The sequence below is a fragment of the Ceratotherium simum genome, chromosome 18 (assembly GCF_057802395.1).
Source record: "Ceratotherium simum simum isolate JZ-2026a chromosome 18, ASM5780239v1, whole genome shotgun sequence".
Lineage (NCBI taxonomy): Eukaryota > Metazoa > Chordata > Mammalia > Perissodactyla > Rhinocerotidae > Ceratotherium > Ceratotherium simum.
This window is the reverse complement of record NC_141917.1, coordinates 54,509,951-54,530,950: the sequence shown is the minus strand read 5'-3', so window position 1 is coordinate 54,530,950 and position 21,000 is coordinate 54,509,951. Positions and strand designations below refer to the sequence as shown.

At 35.8% G+C, this 21,000-nt stretch overlaps 1 protein-coding gene across 2 annotated transcripts in view; it reads right to left on the bottom strand.

The window, feature by feature from the left end:
• LOC101393611 (Golgi-associated RAB2 interactor protein 6-like) overlaps positions 1-21,000 on the bottom strand; it is a 108,063-nt gene that overhangs the window by 63,241 nt on the left and 23,822 nt on the right. The window lies entirely within an intron of this gene.

Genomic DNA, 21,000 nt, shown 5'->3' with positions numbered 1-21,000 from the left:
ATTGTACCTATATGCAATTTCATTAAACATAAACTAAAACTGCTCTAAAAAATAAAGTCTTTAAAAAATGCAAGAAAATTATTGAAATACACAGCATGGTGAATCATAAAATAATTAAGCCGAATGAAGGAATATATTAAAAAAGACTTCATGATTTTATCTATATAAATCTCATTTATATTGACAAAAAACAAATCAGTTTCTGCTTGGATTTATGGGAAGGAAGAGATTTTCTTGTTTTGCAGTACAATTGTTTTGTGTAGTGATGGGATAAATTTTTGTTTTTTTCTATTGAGATATGATTGACACATAACATTGTGTAGTTTAGGGTATACTATGTGTTGATTTTATACATTTATATATTGCAATATGATTACCAGTGTGGCTTTAGCTAATGCCTCCATCATGTCATATACTTATTATTTCTTTTTTTGTGGTGAGAACAACTAAGATCTAGACTCTTAGCAACTTGGAAGTATATAATTCAGTATTGTTGACTATAATCAAAATGCTTTGCATTAGATTTCCAGAACTGATTCATTTTCTTACTACAAGTTTATACCCTTTGGCCAACATATCAATTACCCCATTCCCCAGCCCCTGATAACCACCATTCTACTCTCTGTTTCTTCAAGTTCAGCTTTTTTAGATTCTACATATAAGTGATATCATACAGTATTTGTCTTTCTGTGTCTGACATCTCACTTAGCATAATGTCCTCATGTTGTCACAAATGCAGGATTTTCTTTATTCTCAAGGCTGAATAACAATATTTCATTATATATGACATATATGCAAGTTATGTATTATATATGATATATAAGGCTTACTTGTTATATATATCTAGCATAGTTTGGAATCAGGAAGTGTGATGCCTTCAGCTCTGCTTTTCTTTCTCAAGGTTGCTTTGGATATTTGGGGACTTTCATCATTCCATACAAATTTTAATACTGTTTTTTCTATTTGTGTGAAAAATGCCATTAGAATTGAGATACCGAATGCATTGATTCTATAGATGGCGTTGGGTAGTACAGTTATTTTGCCAATATTAATTCTTCCAATCCAAGAACTCAAGATATCTTTCCATTTGTTTATGTCTTCTACAATTTCTTTCATCAAAGTCCTGTAGTATTTATTGTGAAGATCTTTCACTTCCTTGGTTAAATCTATTCCAAACTATTTTCTTGTTTTGGATTTTATTGTGAATGGGATATTGTCTTTATTTCTTTTTCAGATGTTTCATTGTTAGTGTATCAAAACACAACTAATTTCTGCATATTGATTTTATATCTTGCAACTTTACTGAATTTGTGATTAGTTCCAACGGTTTTTTGGCTGAGTCTTTAGGATTTTCTATATATAAAACATATTATTTGCAAATAATGACAATTTTACTTCTTTTCTGATTTGGATGCCTTTTATTTCCATCTTGCCTGATGCTCTAGCTAAGACTTTCAGTACTATGTTGAATAGTAGTTGTGACAGTGGACATCCTTATCTTGCTACTGACCTTAGTAGAAAAACTTTCGATCTTGCAACAATGAGTATGTTATTAGATGTAGGTTTGTTGTATATGGCCTTTGTTATGTTCAAGTATCCTTCTATCCCCATTTTTTGAGGGTTTTTATCATGAAAGGATGTTGTAGTTTGTCAAGTGGTTTTCTGCATCTATCGAGATGATCATATAATTTTTGTCTTTCATTCTCTTCATGTGGTGTATTACATTTCTGGACTTGCATATGTTGAACCATCCTTTCATCCAGAGATAAATCCCACTTGGCCTGGTGTATGATCATTTTAGTGTATTGTTGAATTTGGTTTGCTAATATTTTGTTGAGGATTTTTGCATATATATTCATTAGGGATATTGGTCTATAGTTTCCTTTTCTTGTAGTGTCCTTATCTGGCATTCTTATCACGGTAATGCTGGCCTTGTAAAGTGAGGTTGAGAGTATTCCCTCATCAATTTTTTGGAATTAAGTTAGGTGGTGTTAATTCTTCCTTAAATATTTGGTAGCATTCACTAGTGAAGTGGTCTGGTCCTGGGATCTTCTGTGTTGGGAGGTTTTTGATTACTGATTCAATCTCTTATTATTGATCTGTTCAGATTTTCTATTTCTTCATGATTCAGTGTTGACAGTTTGTGTGTTTCTAGGAATTTATTTCTTCTTGGCTTTCCAATTTTTTGGCATATAGTTGTTCATAGTAATCTCTTATGAGCCTGTGTATTTCTGTGGTATCAGTTGTGTTGTCTCCTCTCTCATTATTCATTTTATTTATTTGAGTGTTCTCTCTTTTTGTCTTCATCAGTGTAGTTAAAGGTTTATCAACTTTTATTATCTTTTTTAAAATCCAGCTTTAGTTTGGTTAATCTTTTCTGTTTTCTGATCTCTATTTCATTTATTTCTGCTCTGATCTTTATTTTCTTCTTTCTGTAACTTTGGGTTTTTTTTATTGTTCTTTTTCTAGTTCCCTAAAATGTAAATTTAGGTTGTTTATTTGAGATTTCTCTTTTTTCCTAACATATATATATATATATGTTTTCTTAACATATACATGTTAATATATATATATATATATATATTGCTATAAACTTCCCTCTAAGAACTTCTTTTGCAGCATCCAATAGGTTTTGCTGTGTTTTGTTTCCATTTTCATTTGTTTTGAGATAGTTTTTTATTTCTTTTTTGACCCATGGTTGTTCAGAAATGTGTTGTTTAGTTTCCACATATTTATAAATTTTACAGCCTTCCTATTGTTGTTAATTTCTAGTTTCATACCATCATGGCTGGAAAAGATAGTTGGTATGATTTCAATCTACTAAATTTGCTAAGACATTTTTTGTGGACTACTATATGATCTAACCTGAAAAATGTACTGTGTGCACTTGAGAATAATGTGAATTCTGTTGCTGTTGGATGAAATGTTCTATATATGTCTGCTAGATCCATTGAGTCTAATGAATAGTTCAAGTCCAATGTTTCCTTGTTGATTTTCTGTCTGGATGATCTACCCATTGCTGAAAGTCGGATATGGAAGTCCCCCAATATTATTGTAATGTTGTCTATTTCTCCCTTTATATCTGTTGGTATTGGCTTTATATCAATAGGTGCTCCAATGGTGAGTGCATATATATTTAAAATTCTTATATCTTCTTTATGAGTTTGTTGCTTTGTTGTTATATGACCTTCCTTGTCACTTTTTACCATTTTAGGTTAAAGTCTAATTTTCTTTTTATTGTTGAATAAATTTGACATATAACATGTGTAAATTTAAGGTGTACAGCATGTTACTTTGACATAATTATATAATATGATTGCTGTTGTAGAAATATTTGTCACATTACGTATTTATAGTACAATATTATTGTCTATGTTTATTATACTGTGCATTAGATCTCTATGGCTTATTTGCTACTCGTTACAAGTTTGTACCCCCAAACACCATCAATCTTAACTCTCTACCCCCATCCCCTAGTAACTATCATTTTACTCTTTGTTTTTTACAGGTTTGACTATTTTAGATTCCCCATATAAATGATATCAAACAGTACTTGTCTTTCTCTGTCTGAGTTATCTTGCTTAGCATAACGTGCTCAAGGTCCATCCATGTTGTCACAAATTGCAGGATATCCTCCTTTCTCACGGCTGAATAGTATTCTATTGTGTTTATATACCACATTTTTTATCTATTCATCCATTGATGGGGATTTGGGTTGTTTCCATATCTTGGCTATTGTGAATAATGCTGCAATAAACATGAGAGTGCTTAAATTGTGTCAAAATCCTGTTTTCATTTCCTTTGGGTATATAGCCAGAGTAGAACTTCTGTATCATATGGTAGATCCATTTTTAATTTTTTAAGAAACTGCCATATTCTTTTCCACAGTAGTTGGGCCAATTTGCATTCTCACCAACAGTGTATAAGGGTTCCCTTTTCACCACATCCTTGCCAGCACCTGTTGTCTCTTGACTTCTTGATGATAGCCATCCTCACTGTGGATTTGATTTGCATTTCCCTGATGATTAGTAATGTTGAGTATCTTTTCCTGTGCCTGTTGTCCACTGTGATGTCCTCTTTTGAAAGATGCCTATTTAGTTCTTCTGCCCATTTTTAAATCTGTTTTGTTGTTGTTGTTGTTGTTGTTAAGTTGTATGAGTTCCTTCTATATTTTGGATATTAACCCTTATACAATATATGGTTTGCAAAAATGTTCTTCTATTATGCAGGTTGTCTTTCCATTTTGTTAATTGTTTCTTTTCCTAAGCAGAAGCTTTTGAGTTTGATGTAGTACCATTTGTTGATTTTTATTTTTGTTGTCTTTTGACATCAAGTCCAAAAAATCATTACCAAGACCAATAACAATGAGCTTCTTCCCTAAATTTCTTCTAGGAATTTTATAATATTAGGTCTTATGATATTAGTTCCATTTCAAGTTAATTTTTGTGAGTGGTGTGAGATAGGGGTCTGATTTTATTGTACTGCATGTGTTTCTCCAGTTATCCCAGGACCATTTGTTGAAAAGACTATCCTTTCCCTGCCGGGTGTTCCTGGCTCCCTTTTCGAATATTAGTTGACTGTATACGCCAGGATTTAATTCTAGACTCTCCTTTCTGTTCCATTGGTCTATGTATCTGTTTTTGTGCCACTACCATATTGTTTTTATTACAATGGCTTTGTAGAATAGTTTGAAACCAGGAAGCATGATACCTCCGTATTTGCTCTTTTTTCTCAGGATTGCCTTGGCTAGTCACAATCTTTTGTGGTTCCACACAAATTTGCAGATTGTTTCTTCTATTTCTGCAAAAAATATCTTTGATATTTTAATGGGCATTGCATCGCATCTGTAGATGGCTTTGGGTAGTATGGCCATTTTAACAATATTAATTCTTCTGATCCATGAACGCAGGATGTCTTTTCATTTGTTTGTGTCTTCTTCGATTTCCTTCAGCAAAGTCTTATAGTTTTCATTGTACAGATCTTTCACTTTCTTTGTTAAATGTATTCCTAAGTATTTTATTGTTTATGGTGCTATTGTGAATGGGACAGTTTTCTTTATTTCTTTTTCAGATGCTTCATCCTTAGTGTAAAAGAATGCAACTAATTTCTGTATGTTGAGTTGTATCCTGCCACTTTACTGAAATCATTGATTAATTCCAACAGATTTTTAACTCACTTTTTGGTATTTTCGATATCGTTCATATCATCAAGATATAGAAACAATTTTACTTTCTCTTTTATGATTAGGATGGATTTATTTATTTGTTTTTCCTAATTGCTCATGCTAGGACTTCCAGTACTAAATTGAATATTAGTGATGAGAATGGCCATCCTTGTCTTGTTCCTGATCTTAGAGGAAATGCTTTCAATTTTTTTCCATTGAGTATAATGTTAGCTGTGGGTTTGTTATATATGGTCTTTATTATGTTGATGTATGTTCCTTCTATACCCAAATTGTTAAGGGTTTTTATCATGAAGGGTCTTGTATTTTTCAAAAGGTTTTTCTGCATCTATTGACATGAACATGTGATTTTTATCTTTTTTAAAATTATTTTATTGAGGTCATATTGGATTATAACACTGTGTAATTTCAGGTATACATTATTATATTTCAATTTCTGTATATACTGCATTGTATTCACCACCAAAAGTTTTTATACATCATTATACATCTAGTTTTTATACATCACCATACATATGTGCTCCTTTACCCCTTTCACCTTCCCCCCACCTACTTCCCCTCTGGTAACCATCAATCTGTTCTCCTTATCTATGTGCTTGTTTATCATCCACATATGAATGAAATCATATGGTATTTGTCTTTCTCTGTATGACTTATTTCAATTAGCATAATATCCAATGCTGTCACAAATGGCACGATGTTGTCTTTTTGTGGCTGTGTAGTATTCCTTTGTATATATATGCCACATTTTCATTATCCATTCATCCATTGATGGGCACTGGATTGCTTCCAATTCTTGGCTATTCTGAATAATGTTGCAATGAACACAGGGGTGCATATATCTTTTTGAATTAGTGTTTTCATGTTCTTTGGGTAAATACCCAGTAGTGGAATAGATGGGTCATATGGTATTTCTATTTTAAATTTTTTGAGATATCTCCATAGTATTTTCCTAAGTGGCTGCAACAGTTTGCATTCCCACTAGCAGTTTATAAGGGTTTCCTTTTCTCCACATCCACTCCAACAGTTATTTCTTGTCTTGTTTATTATAGCCATTCTGACAGGTGTGAGGTGATGTCTCATTGTAGTTTTCATTTTGCATTTCCCTAATAATTAGTGATGTTGAACATCTTTTCATGTACCTATTGGCCATCTGTATATCTTCTTTGGAAAAATGTCTGTTCATATTGTCTGCTCATTTTTTGATGTTGTCTTTTTTAACCCCTTGATGGATATATGATTTGCAAATATTTTCTCCCAGTTGGTGGGTTGTCTTTTCATTTTGTTGATGTATTGTTTGCCTTGCAGAAGCTTTTTAGTCTGATGTAGTCCCATTTGTTTATTTTTTCTTTTGTTTCCCTTTCCTGAGGAGACATAGTATTCAAAAATATACTAAGACTGATGTCAAAGAGCATATTTGCCTATGTTTTCTTCTAGGAGTTTTATGCTTTCAGGTCTTACATTCAAGTCTTTAATCCATTTTGAGTTAATTTTTGTGAATGGTGTAATATAATGGTGTACTTTCATTGTTTTGCATGTGGCTGTCCAGTTTTTCCAACACCATTTGTTGAAGAGACTTTCTTTTCTCCATTGTATTTTTTTGCTTCCTTTGTCAAATATTAGCTGTCCATAGATGTGTAGTTTTATTTCTCGACTCTCAATTCTGTTCCGTTGATCTGTGTGTCTGTTTTTCTGCAAGTACCATGTTGTTTGATTAATAAAACTTTGTAATATATTTTGAATTCAGGGAGTTGATACCTCCAGCATTGTTCTTTTATTTTTTTTTTTTATTGTTTTTTGTGTGTGTGTGAGGAAGATCAGCCCTGAGCTAACACCCATGCTAATCCTCCTCTTTTTCCTGAGGAACACCGGCTCTGAACTAACATCTATTGCCAATCCTCCTCCTTTTTTTTTCCCCCCCCAAAGCCCCAGTAGATAGTTCTATGTCATAGCTGCACATCCTTCTAGTTGCTGTATGTGGGACGCAGCCTCAGCATGGCCAGAGAAGCGGTGCGTGCCCAGGATCTGAATCTGGAGCGCGGAGTGCACGCACTTAACCACTAAGCCAAGGGGGCCGGCCCAAGCAGCATTGTTCTTTTATCTCAGGATTGTTTTGGCTATTTGGGGTCTTGTGTTCTAGATAAATTTGAGAATACTTTTTTCTATTTTCAAGAAAAATTTCATTAGGACTTTGATAGAGATTGCATTTAATCCATAGATTGCTTTAGGTAATATGGACATTTTAACTATGCTTATTCTTCCAATCCATAAGCATTAAATATTTTTCCATTTCTTTGTGTCTTCTTCGATTTCTTTCAACAATGTTTTATAATTTTCAGTGCATAGGTCTTTCGCCTCTTTTGTTACATTTATTCTTAGGTATTTTATTCATTTTGTTGTGATTGTAAATGGGATTGTATTCTTGATTTCTCTTTCTGCTATTTCCTGGTTAGTGGATAGAAATACAACTGATTTTTGTATGTTGAATTTGTACCCTGCAACTTTACTGCATTCATTTATTATTTCTAATACTTTTTTTGTCAATTCTTTGGGGTTTTCAGTATATAAAATCATGTTATCTGCAAATAATGACAGTTTCACTTCTTCCTTTCCAATTTGGATAACTTTTATTTCTTTTTCTTGCCTAATTACTCAGGCTATGACTTCCAAAACTATGTTAAGTAAGAGTGGCAAAAGTGGGCATCCTTGTTTCTGTTCTTAGAGGAATAGCCTTCAGGTTTTCACCATTGAGTATGATATTAGCTGTGAGTTTATCACATATGGTCTTTATTATGTTGACGTATGTTCCTTCTATAGCCATTTCCTTCAGAGTTTTTAATGTAAACGGATGCTGTATCTCGTCAAATGCTTTCTCTACATCTACTGACATAATCATATGATTTTTATTCTTCATTTTGTTAATGTGGTGTATCATGTTGATTAATTTGTGAATGTTGAACCACCCTTGCATCCCTGAGATGAATCCAACTTGATCATGGTGTATGATCCTTTTAATGTATTGTTGTATTTGATGTGCTAAAATTTTGTGGAGGATGTTTGCCTCTATGTTCATCAGTGATATTGGCCTATAGTTTTCTTTTTTATGTTGTCCTTGTCTGGTTTCAGTATCAAGGTAATGTTGGCCTCATAGAATGAGTTAGGAAGCCTTCTCTCCTCTTCAATTTTGGAAGAGTTTGAGTAAAATAGGTAGTAAATCCTCTTTGAACGTTTGGTAGGATTCACTGAGGAAACCATCCGGTCCTTGACTTTTGTTTTTTGGGAATTTTTTATTACTTTTTTGATCTCCTTACTAGAGATCAGTCTATTCAGATTCTGTATTTCTCTTGTTTCAGTTTTGGAAGGTTGTATAATTCTAAGAATTTATCCTTTTCTTCTAGATTATCCAATTTGTTGGCATATAGCTTTTCACAGTATTCTCTTCTAATTCTCCTTATTTCCATGGTGTCTATTGTAATATATATAATATATACATATATCTCTTTCATTTCTGATTTTATTTATTGAGCCATCTCTCTTTTTTTCTTAGTGAGTCTAGTGAAAGTTTTGCCAATTTTGTTTATCTTTTCAAAGAACCAACTCTTAGTTTCACTTATCTTTTCTATTGTCTTTTAGTCTCTACCTCATTTATTTCTGCTCTATTTATTATTTCCTTCCTTCCACTGATTTTGGGCTTTGTTTTTCTTTTTCTAATTCCTTTAGGTGTATTGTAAGATGGTTTGAGATTTTTCTTGTTTTTTGAGGTAGGCCTGCATTGCTAAAAACTTCCCCCTTAGAACCACTTTTGCTGTATCTCATAAATTTTGGTATGTCATATTTTAATTTTCATTTGTCTCCAGGTATTTTTTAAATTCTCCTTTGATTTCTTTATTGACCCAATAGTTGTTCAGTAGCATTTTGTTTAATCTTCACGATTTGTGGCATTTCCAGTTTTCTACTTATAGTTGATGTCTAATTTCCTACAGTTATGGTCAGAAAAGATGTATGGTATTATTTCAATCTTCTTAAATTTGTTGAGACTTGTTTTGTGGCCTAATATATGATCCATCCTAGAGAATGTTCCATGTGCAGTCAAAAGGAATGTGTATTCAGCAATTGGGCAGTGGAATGTTCTGTATATATCTACTAAGTCCATCCAGTCTAATATGTCATTTAAGACCAATGTTTTCTTATTGATCTGTTTGGATGATCTATCCATTGATGTAAGTGGGGTGGTAAAGTCCCATACTATTATTGTGTTGCTATCAATTTTCCTTTTATCTCAGTTAATAATTGCTTCATATATTTAGGTGTTCCTATGTTGCATATATAAATATTGACAAGTGTTATATTCTCTTGTTGGATTGTTTCCTTGATCATTAAGTAGTGTCCTTTTTTGTCTCTTGTTAGTTTTTGTTTTAAAGTCTATTTTGTCAGATATAAGTATTGCTACCCCAGCTTTCTTTTCATTGCCATTTGCATAGAGTATCTTTATCCATTCCTTCACTTTCGGTCTGTGAGTGTCTTTAAGTCTGAAATGTGTCTCTTTTATGCAGCATATATATGGTTCTTGGTTTTTTTTTTAATCCCTTTATCCACCTTATGTCTTTTGATTGCAGCATTTAGTCCATTGACTTTTCAAGTAACTATTGATAAGTATGTACTTTATGCCGTTTTGTTACTTTTGGGGGGATATTTTTGTAGTTCTTCTCTGTTCCTTTCTTCTTCTCTTACTCTCTTCCCTTGTGATTTGATGACTTTCTCTAATTTTATGTTTGGGTTACTTTCTCTTTATTTTTTGTGTATTTATTATAGGTTTTTGGTTTGTAGTTACCATGAGATTCATATATAATAACCTAGTTAAATAGCAAACTATAGTGTTGATGGTCTCTTAAGTTTCACCTCCTACTAAAATCCCTACACTTTTACTCCCCCTTCCATGTTTTGTTTTTGATATCATATTTTACCTATTTTATTTTTGTGTATTTTTAACGTCTTATCATATATATAATTTTAGTACGTTTGTGGCCTTCATCCTAGCTTTATAGGGGTTTATAGGTTGATCCACCACCTTTCCTGTATATTTCCCTTTACCAGTGATATTTTTTCTTTGATAATTTTCTGATTCTTATTGTGGCCTTTTCCTTCCACTTAAGTCTCTTTAACATTTCTTTTAAGGCCAGTTTAGTAGTGATGAACTCCTTTAGTTTTTGCTTATCTGGAAAACTCTTTATCTCTCCTCTCATTCTGAATGACAAGCTTGCCAGGTAGAATGTTCTTGGCTGTAGGTGTTTTTCCTTTTGGCACTTTTAATATATCATTGTACTCGCTTCTAGCCTTTAAAATTTCTGCTGAGGAGTCAGCTAATAGCCTTATGGGGTTTCCTTTGTATGTAACTTGTTCCTTTTCTCTTGCAGCTATTAGGATTCTCTCTTTAATTCTTGACATTTTAATTATAAAGTGTCTTGGTGTGGGCCTCTTTGGGTTTATCTTGTTTGGTACTCTCTGTGCTTCCCGTACCTGGATGTCTGTTTCCTTCCCCACTTTAGGGAAGTTTTCATCTACTATTTCTTCAAATAAGTTCTCTTCCCCTTTGTCTCTCTCTTCTCGTTCTGAGACACCTATAATACAGATGTTACTATACTTGATGTTTTCCCAGAGGTCCCTTAGACTGTCCTTATTCTTTTAAATTCTTTTTTTCTGTTCAGCTTGGGTGATTTCCTCTACTCTATTGTCCAGCTCACTGATCCATTCTTCTGTATCATCTACTCTGCTATTGATTCTCTCTAGTGAATTTTTCATTTCCATATTGCATTCTTCATTTCTGAGGTTCTTTTTTATATTTTCCAGTTCTTTGTTGAAGTTCTCACTGTGTTCATCTTTTCTTCTCCCAAGATCAGTGAGCATTCTTATGACTATTAGTTGTTACTCTTTATCAGGTAGATATTTTCTCTCTCTTTTGTACAGTTCTTTTTCTGAGGATTTGTCCTGTTCCCTTATTTGCAACATGTTATTTTGTCTCTTCATTTTGCCTACTTCTCTATGCTTATATCTATGTATTAGGTAAATCAATTATGTCCCCTGATCTTGGAAATATGGCCTTATTTAAGAGATGCTTTATGTGGCCCAGCAACATGCTCCCCTTTCATCACTCATACCAAATGCTCCAGAGGTGTCCCCTGTGTGGGCTGCATGTGCCTTTCTGTTGTGGTGGGTTTGCTATTGATGCTGGCATGGGGTAGGCTAGGCTAGACCCCAGGCCAGCTGATTGTAAGGCTTGGCCACATGTGACTGCTATGGTCACTTTATTGGATGGGGCAACCCCAGAACAGCTGTCTGGGAAGTCTAAAGCACACCACTGCTGCTGTTTTGCTGTTAAGTGAATCAAGCCCCCAGTGTGGATGGTTGCTAGGCTCAGGGGCTCAAAATTGCTGCAGGCCTCTTGTGCAGCTCCCTGCAGCACATGGCTATAGTTGGCTCTCTTTTCAGTGTGGCAGGCCTCTGGCAAAATCTGGCTATGCTGCCCTTCACAGCTGCATCAAGAGCACACATGAGTGGAGCCAGCCCCAGGTGTGGCAGCACACAATGTTTCAGGTGTTGGAAGGAAGGGCAGATCCCTTGTGTGGATGTTTGTGATGGCCAGCAAAACATGTCTTCTGCAGGCCCACATGCCCCACTGACATGGGCCCAAAAGTTCAATGCAGGCTTGCTGGTTGGTGGGGCCAGTGCCTGGGGCAGGTTGACTGCTGCCTGGCTGTGCTCAATTGCCTTAGGTGCTGTAGTGGGTGGGGCAGACCCCTGCAATAACAGGCTGGAGAAAGTAATCCAATGGTGACTGCCAGCAACTGTGTCAGCATGACTGAACTAGGTTACAATAAGGTTACTTCCAGTGTCTCAGTCCCTGAGGGTGGGCCCAGCCACTTCCTCCTTCTCCGAGATGTGCTCTGAGCTTAGAAAGTGACTCTTTTATCAGTAGATTATGCACTTTTCTATCTGGTGTTTCTGTGCTGGTTTCCGAGTTGGATGAACCTGCACATGGCCCTTTAAGAGGTTTATCTTTCTCTGAAGTTCTATAGCTTTCCCAGGCAGATTCCCCATTGCTTTTAAAGCCAGGAGAGCCAACATGTCTCTGTCGCACTGAATCTAAGGGCTGGAATGCCTAATGTACAGCTCAGACCTCCCATTCCTCTGGGGAAAGCTGCATACATTTGAGATCACTCCCAGCTGTGAAGTGCTGTATTTAGGGGTTGTTTTTTTCCTCAGTGGGTCTGTATTTCTGCCTCCTCTACCCCTGTCAGTGTTGTCCCTTGTTGTGGAGGTTCTTTTTATCCCATTTCCAGATCTGTCACAGAGGAAATTTTTCCAAAGGAGTTGTAGATTTGTTGTCTCTATGAAATTAGGCAAGTTTGAAATCATCATATGCCACCATCTTCCAATCTGCTCCATCATATGTTTTATATTTTTTATTCTGATAATCTGATGTATCACTTTTTTTTGATTTGCATATTTTGAACCACCCTTTCATCCCAGGGAATAATTTCACTTGATCATGGTGTATGATCCTTTTAGTGTTCTGTTGAATTTTTTTGCTAGTATTTTGTTGGTAAGTTTTACATCTATATTCGTCAGTTATATTGGCCTGTAGTTTTTTTGTATGTTTGTTTTCTAATTGAGATCACATTTGTTTATAACATTGTGTAAATTTTAGGTGTACATCATTATATTTCAGTTTTTGTATAGACTGCATCATTTTCACCACCAAAAGTCTAGTTTCCATCCATTACCATACATATGTGCTCCTTTACCACTTTTGCCCTACCCCCATCTCCTTCTCCTCTGGTAACTACCAATCTTTTCTCCTTATCTATGTGTCTGTTTATCTTCCACATATGAGTGAAATCATATGGCATTTGTCCTCTGTCTCACTTATTTCTTTAGCATAATACCCTCAAGGTCCAATTGTTGTTGCAAATGGCATGATTTCATCCTTTTTATGGCTGAGTAGTATTCCATTGTATATATATGCAACATTATCCTATACATTCATCCATGGATGGGTATGTGGGTTGCTTCTAAGTCTTGGCTATTGTGAATAATGCTGCAATGATCGTAGGGGTGCATACATTTTCTTGAATTTGTGTTTCCATGTTCTTGAGACAAATACCCAGAAGTAGAATAGCTGGATCATATTGTAGTTCTATTTTTAGTTTTTTGACAATTTCCATAATGTTTTCCATAGTGGCTGCACTAGTTGGCATTCCCACCAGCAGTGTATAGGGTTCTGTTTTCTCCACATCCACTCCAACATTTGTTATTTCTTATCTTTTTGAGAGACATTATAATGGGTGAGAGGTGATATCTCATTGTAGTTTTGATTTTCATTGTTGAACATCTGTTCATGTGCCTGTTGGCCATCTATATATCTTCTTTGGAAAAATCTCTGTTCATATCCTTTGCCCATTTTTTGATTGAGTTGTTCATTTTTGTTGTTGTTGCATTGTATGTGTTCTTTATATATTTTGGAAATTAATACCTTATTGGATATGTGATTTGCAAATATTTTCTCCCAGTGATTGAGTTGTATTTTCATTTAGTTGATGGTTTCCTTTGTTGTGCAGAAGCTTTTTAGTCTGATGTAGTCCCATTTGTTTATTTTCTCTTTTGTTTCTCTTTCTTGAGTAAACATGTTTTCAAAAAGATACTGTAGGCAGAGTGACATTAGCATCATGGTGGAGTGAGCTCTTCCCTTAGTCTCTCCCCCCTAAGATGAAAAGAACTAGACATTCATAAACCAACAGAGGACATTCAAATAACACAATTGACATACAAGAGATTCATGCAGCCATACATCTGAAGGTTGGGGTGGTGGAACCCCTGGGAGGCAGTGGAAGGAGGTAAGTGGATCTCCTCTCCCTCACTAGTGGCAGGGTTCTAGGGTGCAAGACCTTGCACAGTGGCTGGCTTGCAACTCTGAGAGGGCAAGGGGGAAAAGGCAGCCCTCGGCAGGGATGCTTTCACTCTCAGAGTTGCCTCCCAGCCTGCAGGAATGCTCCAAACCAAGGTGGCTAAGCAATTATGGGGGCATCCCAACCAAGGTGAGAAGCCCAGGCAGGCATACAGTGAGTGCAGAGTGGGAGCACATGGGGTTTGGCATGTGAAGGAAAGTGCTAATCCCCCGTTCCTGCCGAGTGCACCAGCTTGGCCAGTCAGCCAGAGCAGGGGATCCCCACCACAGTACCTGTGCCTATGTGTGTAAACCAGAGATAGCCAGTGTATGCAAATACAGACAGGGTCCATTGGCACAGCTTCCAATGAACAGGCACAACTTCCAGGGGTCATGGCAGGCTCAGAAAACACAGCTTCTGCCCCTGCCAGGTGATGACAGGAAGAATCTATGACCAGATACTACAACAATGTGACAGCAAAAGTCCCCCCTATCAAATACAATGAAGAAGCATATTAACACTGCAGACCAGAAGAAAAATGACAAGTAGGCAGAAATCAATCTGGAAGGCATAGAAATTTGCAATCTAAATGTCAGAGAATTCAAAATAGTTACCATAAACAAACTCAATAAGTTACAAGAAAACTCAGCAAGACAGTTCAATGAACTCAGGAATAAAATTACTGAACAGAAGGAATTCTTCACAAATTCAATTGAAACTATAAAAAATGCTAATCAGAAACGTCAGACATGAAGAACACAATGAATGAGATACAGACAAATGTGGAATCATACAAAAACTGAGCTGATATTATGGAAGACAGAATTAGTAATTTAGAGGACAGAAATATACAAATGCTTCAGATGGAAGAGGAGAGAGAACAAAGACTAAATAGAAATGAAGAAATTCTCTGAGAATTATCCAACTCAATTAGGAAATACAACATAAGCATTCTAGGTACTGCACAGGGAGAAGAGAGTGAGAAAGGAGCAGAAAGCTTGTTCAAAGAAATAATAACTGTGAACTTCCCGACCTGGGAAAGGAAATGGAATTACTGTAAATGAAGCTAACAGAAGTCCTATTTACATCAATATAAAAAGACCTTTTCCAAGGCATATATTAGTAAAACTAGCAAAAGTCAATGACAAACAAAAAGTGTTAACAGTAGCAATGCAGAACAAAATAAGCTACAAAGTAAATCCTATCACCCCTATCAGGCTTTCAGCGGATTTCTCAGCAGAAACCTTACAGGCTAGGAGAAAGTGGACTTATATATTCAAAATTATGAAAGACAAAAACATTCAGCCAAGAATGCTCTATCCAGCAAAACTCTCCTTCGGATATGATGGAGAAAGAAAACCTTTCCCAGATAAAGAAAAGCTGAGAGAGTACATTACCACAATATGCCCCACCCACAAGAAATGATCAAGAAGGCTCTCATACGCCTCCCCAAAAAATAAAGAGTTTACAAAGCCTTGAGTAAGAGGATAAATAGAAATGCAAAACCAGAAAATTGTAGCTCTCTATCAGAACAGGTTAGCAAACACTTAAGTATAATATGAAAGGTAAAGGGAAGGAAAGCATCAAAAATAACTATAATTATTTCATTTTAATCACAAACTCACAACACAAAATGGAATAACTTGTGACAACAACTTAGGGAAGAGGAAAGTGATGGAACATGCTTAGACCAAGAAGATAAGAGGCTATCATAAAATGAACTATCACATCTATGAGATCTTTTATACAAACCTCATGGTAACCATTAAACAAAAAACCAGAACAGAGACACAGATGATAAATGAAGAGAATACCATCACAGAGAATCACCAAACTGAACTGGCAGTCAGAAATACACAGGATGAGAAAAAAGGGAAATACAGAACAACCAGAAAACAAGTGACACAATGGCAATATTAGGCCCTCATATATCACTAATCACTCTAAATGTAAATGGCTTGAAGTCACCAATCAAAAGACACCAAGTGGCTGGATGGATTAAAAAACAAGACCCAACAATATGCTGCCTCCAGGAAATACATCTCAGCTCTAAAGACAAACACAGGCTCAGAATGAAGGGATGGAAGATGATACTCCAAGCTAATGGCAAACAAAAGAAAGCACACATTGCCATATTTATGTCAGAAAAAGTAGACTTCAAGATAAAAAAAGGCAATGAGAGAAAAATAGGGGCAGTATATAATGATAAAAGGGACACTCCACCAAGAGGCCATAACGCATGAATATATATGCTCCTAACACAGGAGCACCAAAGTACAAAAAGCAACTATTAACAGACCTAAAAGGAGAAATTAACAGCAACACCATAATAGTAGGGGACCTCAACACCACATTCACATCAATGGATAGATCATCCAGACACAAAGTCAACAAGGAAATGGTGGAATTAAATGAAAACACAGACCAGATGTACTTAATAGATATATATAGAACATTCCATCCAAAAACAGCAGAATACACATTCGTCTCAAGTGCACGTGGAACATTCTCAAGGATAGACCATATGTTGGTAAACAAGGCAAGTGTCAATAAATTTAAGAAGATTGAAATCATATCAAGCATCTTTTCTGACCATAATGCTATGAAACTACAAATCAACTACAAGAAAAAAGCTGGGAAAGTGACAAACATGTTGAGACTAAACAACATGCTACTGAACAACCAAAATATCAGTGAAGAAATTAAAAGAGATATAAAAAAATATCTGGAGGGGCGAGCCCGGTGGTGCAAGCAGTTAAGTACACGTTCTCCGCTGCGGCGGCCCGGGGTTCGCCGGTTCGGATCCTGGCACACACTGACGCACCAATTGTCAAGCCATGCTGTGGCAGCGTCCCATATAAAGTAGAGGAAGATGGGCATGGATGTTAGCCCAGGGCCAGTCTTCCTCAGCAAAAAGAGGAGGATTGGCAGATGTTAGCTCAGGGCCGATCTTCCTCGCAAAAAAAGAAAAAAAAATATCTGGAGACAATTGAAAATGAAAATACACCATACCAACACATATGGGATGCAGCCAAAGAGGTTCTAAGAGGGAAATTCATAGCAATACAGGCCCACCTTAACAAACAAGAAAAATCTCCATTAAGTAATCTTAAACTACATCTAACAGAACTAAGAAAAGAAGAACAAACAAATCCCAAAGTCAGCAGAAGGAGGGAAATGATAAATTAGAGCAGAAATAAAAGAAATAGAAACAAACAAACAAAATAAAACAGTAGAAAGGATCAATGAAACTAAGAGCTGGTTCTTTGAGGACATTAAAAAAAAAAACTGACAAATCCTTAGCTGGACTAAGAAAAAAAGAGAGAAGGCTCAAATAAACAAAAGAGGAGAGGCCCAGCCTCATGGCATAGCAGTTGGGTGCACGCGCTCTGCTGCTGGCTGCCGGGGTTCGGATCCCGGGTGCGCACCAATGCACTGCATATCAGGCCAGGCTGTGGTGGCATCCCACATAAAGTGGAGGAAGATCCGCATGGATGTTAGCTCAGGCCCAGTCTTCCTCAGCAAAAAGAGGAGGATTGGCCTGGATGTTAGCTCAGGGCTGATCTTCCTCATTAAATAAATAAATAAATAAGTAAGTAAGTAAGTAAGTAAATAAATAAATAAATAAAGTTAAAAAAAATAGAGGAGAAATTACAATGGCTACCACAGAAATGCAAAGGATTATAAGAGAATACCATGAAAAACTATATGCCAATAAATTGGACAATCTAGAAGAAATAGATAAATTTCTAGACTCATACAACCTCCCAAAACTGAACCAAAAAGAAATAGAGAATCTGAATATACCAATCACAAGAGATTGAAACAGTAATCAAAAACTTCCCAAGAAATAAAAGTCCAGGACCAGATGGCTTCTCTGGAGAATTCTACTAAACATTCAAAGAAGATTTAATACCTATCTTTCTCAAACTATTCGAAAAAATTGAAGACAGAACACTTCTTAACTCATTCTATGAGGCCAACATCACCCTGATCCCAAAGCCAGACAAGGACAACACAAAGAAGGAAAATTACAGGCCGATATTGCTGATGAACAAAAATCCTCAACAAAATATTGGCAAACCGAATACAGCAATACATTACAAGGATCATACACCATGATCAAGTGGGATTTAACCAGAGATGCAGGGATGGTTCAACTTCCACAAATCAATCAATGTGATACACCACATTAACAAAATGAGGAATAAATATCATATAATCATCTCTATAGAGGCAAAGAAAGCATTTGACAAGATCCAACATCCATTCATGATAAAAACTCTCAATAAAATGGGCATAGAAGGATAGCACCTCAAAATAACAAAGGCCATATGTTACAAAACCACAGCCAACATCTTCCTCAATGGGGAAAAACTAAAAGCCATCTCTCTGAGAACAGGAACAAGACAGGGGTCCCACTCTTGCCACTCCTATTCAACATAGTACTGGGGGCTTTGGCCAGAGCAATTACGCAAGAAGAAGAAATAAAAGATATCCAAATTGAAAAGAAAGAAGTGAAATTCTTGCTGCTTGCTGAGAACATGATTCTATATAAAGAAAACCCTAAAGAATCCATCAGAAAACTATTAGAAATGATCAACAACTTCAGCAAAGTAGCAGGGTACAAAATCAACTTACAAAAATCAGCTGCATTTCTATACTCTAATCACAAACTAACAGAAAGAGAACTCAAGAATACAATCACATTTACAATCACAACTAAAAGAAGAAAATATCCAGGAATAAATCTAACTAAGGAGGTGAAAAACCTATATAATGACAACTATAAGACATTATTGAAAGAAGTCAATGATGACATAAAGAAATGGAATGATATTCCATGCACATGGGTTGGAAGAATAAACATAGTTAAAATTTCCATAATACATAAAGCAATCTACAGATTTAATGCAATCCCAATCAGAATCCTAATGACATTCTTCAGAGAAACAGAACAAAGAAGCCTAAAATTCATATGGAGCAACAAAAGACCCCAAATATCTAAAGCAATCCTGAGGAAAAACAACAACACTGGAGGCATCACAATCCCTGACTTCAAAATATACTACATAGTTATAGTAATCAAAACAGCATGGTACTGGTACAAAAACAGACACACGGATCAATGGAACAGAATTGAAAGCCCAGAAATAAAACCACACATCTACAGACAGCTAATCTTTGACAAAGGTGCTGAGAACATACAATGGAGAAAGGAAGGTCTCTTCAATAAATGGTGTAGGGAAAACTGGACAGCCACATGCAAAAGAATGAAAGTACACCATTGTCTTATGCCATACACAAAAATTAACTCAAAGTGGATTAAAGACTTGAATGTAAGATGTGAAACAATAAAAATCCTAGAAGAACATATAGGTAGCACACTCTTGAACATCAGTCTTAGAAGCATCTTTTCGAATACATGTCTGCTCAGGAAAGGGAAACAAAAGAAAAAATAACAAAGGGGACTACGTGAGACTAAAGTGCTTCTGTAAGGCAAAGGAAACCAGGAAAAAAATGAAAAACACAACCCACCAACTGGAAGAAAATATTTGAAAATCATATATCTAACAAGGGGTTAGTCTCCAAAACATATAAAGAACTCATCAACTCAACAACAACAACAAAAACAACCTGATCAAAAAGTCAGCAGAGGATCTGAACAGACATTTTTCCAAAGAATATATACAGATGGCCAACAGGCACATGAAAGGATGTTCAACATCACTAGTCATTAGGGAAATGCAAATCCAACCTACACTGAGGTATCACCTTACACCTGTTAGAATGGCTATAATTACCAAGACAAAAATAACAAATGTTGGAGAGGTTGTGGAGAGAAGGGAATCCTCATACACTGCTGGTAGGAATGCAAACTGGTGCAGCCACTATGGAAAACAGTATGGAGATTTCTCAAAAAATCAAAAATAGAAATACCATATGATCCACCTATCCCATTACTGGGTATTTATCCAAAGAACTTGAAATCAACAATTCAAAGAGACTTACGCACCCCTTGTTCATTGCAGGATTTTTCACAATAGCCAAGACATGGAATCAACAGAAGTGCCCATCAACTGATGAATGGATAAAGATGTGATATATACATACAATGGAATACCACTCAGCCATAAAAAAGACAAAATTGTCCCATTTGCAACAACTTGGATAGACCTTGAGGGTATTATGTTAAGCAAAATAAGCCAGGCAGAGAAAGACAAGCACCGCATGATTTCACTCATATGTGGAAGATAAACAAATGGACAAAGAGAACAGATAAATGGTTACCAGAGGGGAAGGGGGTTGTGGGGTGGACACAAGGGGTAAAGGGGCACATATATATGGTAACTGACAAATAATAATGTACAACTGAAATTTCACAATGTTATAAACTATTATAACCTCAATAAAATAATTTTAAAAATAAAGATACTTCAAAGACTGATGTCAAAGAGCATACTGCCTATGTTTTCTTCTAGTTTTATGGTCTCGGGTCTTACATTCAAGTCTTTGACCCAGTTTTAGTTAACTTATATGTATAGTGTAAGATAATGGTCTACTTTCATTCTTTTGCGTGTGTCTGACCAGTTTTCCCAACACCATTTATTGAAGAGACTTTCCTTTCTCCATTGTATGTTCTAGCCTCCTTTGTCAAAGATTACCTGTCCATAGATGTATGGCTTTATTTCTGGGCTCTCAATTCTGTTACATTGATGTGTGTGCCTGTTTTTCTGCCAGTACCCTGCTGTTTTGATTACTATAGCTTTGTAGTATTTGTGTGTGTGTGTGTGTGTGTGTGTGTGAGGAAGGTTGTCCCTGAACTAACATCTGTTGCCTATCTTTCTATTTTTGCTTGAGGAAGATTGGCCCTGA